Source organism: Octopus bimaculoides, chromosome 11 (genome assembly GCF_001194135.2).
Source record: "Octopus bimaculoides isolate UCB-OBI-ISO-001 chromosome 11, ASM119413v2, whole genome shotgun sequence".
NCBI lineage: Eukaryota > Metazoa > Mollusca > Cephalopoda > Octopoda > Octopodidae > Octopus > Octopus bimaculoides.
In genome coordinates this window covers 548730-550518 of record NC_068991.1, presented here as the reverse complement: position 1 = coordinate 550518, position 1789 = coordinate 548730, and positions in this window count along the sequence as shown.

Below are 1789 nucleotides of genomic sequence, written 5' to 3'. Positions count from 1 at the left end.
AACAAATTGCCCCCCCCCCCAGATTGATACTTTGTAAGCCTAGCACTTATTCTATTGATCTCTTTTGGTGAACCGCTAAGTTATGGGGATGTAAACACACCAACATCGGTTGTCAAGGGATGGTGGGGATACAAACACAGACAACAAATACATATTTATATATATATGATTAATATTATCAAGGGCAATGAGAAATATTAGAAATTTCTATTACCAGTGGCCTAGTGTGTAAAATTTAGTCAATAGACTATATATTATTCATATAAATACAGTTTACATTTAAACACATAAGAGGCATTTAGGGGTATCCCTAAATAATGGTATGGCATTCAACTGTTCTTTCTAGTATGCAAGGAATACATATGATGGACGCCTCTTATGTGTTTAAATGTACACTGTATTTATATATATATATGTATATACGATGGGCTTCTTTCAGTTTCTGTCTATCAAACCTACTCACAAGGCTTTGGTTGGCCCAAGGCTATAGTAGAAGACACTTGTCCAAGGTGCCACGCAGTGGGACTGAACTCGGAACCATGTGATTAGGAAGTAAGCTTCTTACTACACAGCTACACTTGCACCTACGGATCCTTTTCCAAGTATAAATATTATATATATATATATGGATATCGTTTGTGATTTTTTCTTCCTTCGTCTTCCCTTCTTTGGACTGTCCTATATTTCTGACGAAGAGCTCTGCTCGAAACGTCAAATTCTCTTCTTTCTTTTCCTGAGCGTCCAGTAACACAATCTGTATCACATCCTCGCGTTGTTGTTTTTTGTCGTTTTTCTTTTTTGAACTTATATACATACATACATACATAAGTAGATAGATAGATAGATAGATAGATAGATAGATAGATAGATAGATATATAAATAGATAGAGACTGAGAAAAAGAGAGAGATTTCTTTTCAATTTGATGTGGTCAGTTCATTGAAATTTCATTACAAAGCATTTTTTCCTTTCTCCTTTCTTTCCATTGTATACCAATCAAAATATTTGTACATAAACACGTTTTCTCACAAGGGCTGGTGACCTTTCAAAGATGTCGATTTTAAGAAGTAGAATGGAAAAAATAAGAAAAGGTGGAGATGGTGCGGTCATCACTGAAAATTTTTAAAAAGAATTCAAAGTTTCATAGGACTTTGAAATTTGAACTCTTTTAATGATGACCGCACTTCTTCAAACACTCTATACACACACACACACACACACATACATGTTTGTTTGTTTGCGTGTGTAGGTTGTTGTGAATGTGGAGTGACGTCACAGCTGACAGCCACCTCAAACACGAAATCCTGTCCAGTCCCATCCCAGCTGCATTACCTTTCACACACACCTGTGAAGACTTCCTTTCTCTGGCAAATTGACTGACGAAACTTTTTTTTGAAATTTCATTCACGGTAACGTTTTTACAGAAACTAAAGTAAGTAAACACTACAAGTCTCTTCCATTATTTATTTATATATTTATGTTTAAAGAGCTAAGTAAGTGTAATGCCGTGTCTATTTGCTCTGTCCGTTATCTATTGTTTCATGGTGACTTAATCTGGCATAGTTTATTTATTAAGCTTTGTTTCAGAAACAAAGTATTTTTGTTTCCGTAAAAAGTCTGCCTTCAGCTTCACTGAAATCGGACTAGTATATATATATATATATATATATATATATAAGCAGAAATGCCTCGCTAAAACCTTACCTAACTTTATTTCAGATATTTTCTATAGTTAGTTATATAGCACGTACGCACCTTCGTAAACTACACGTATAATACACTATATATAT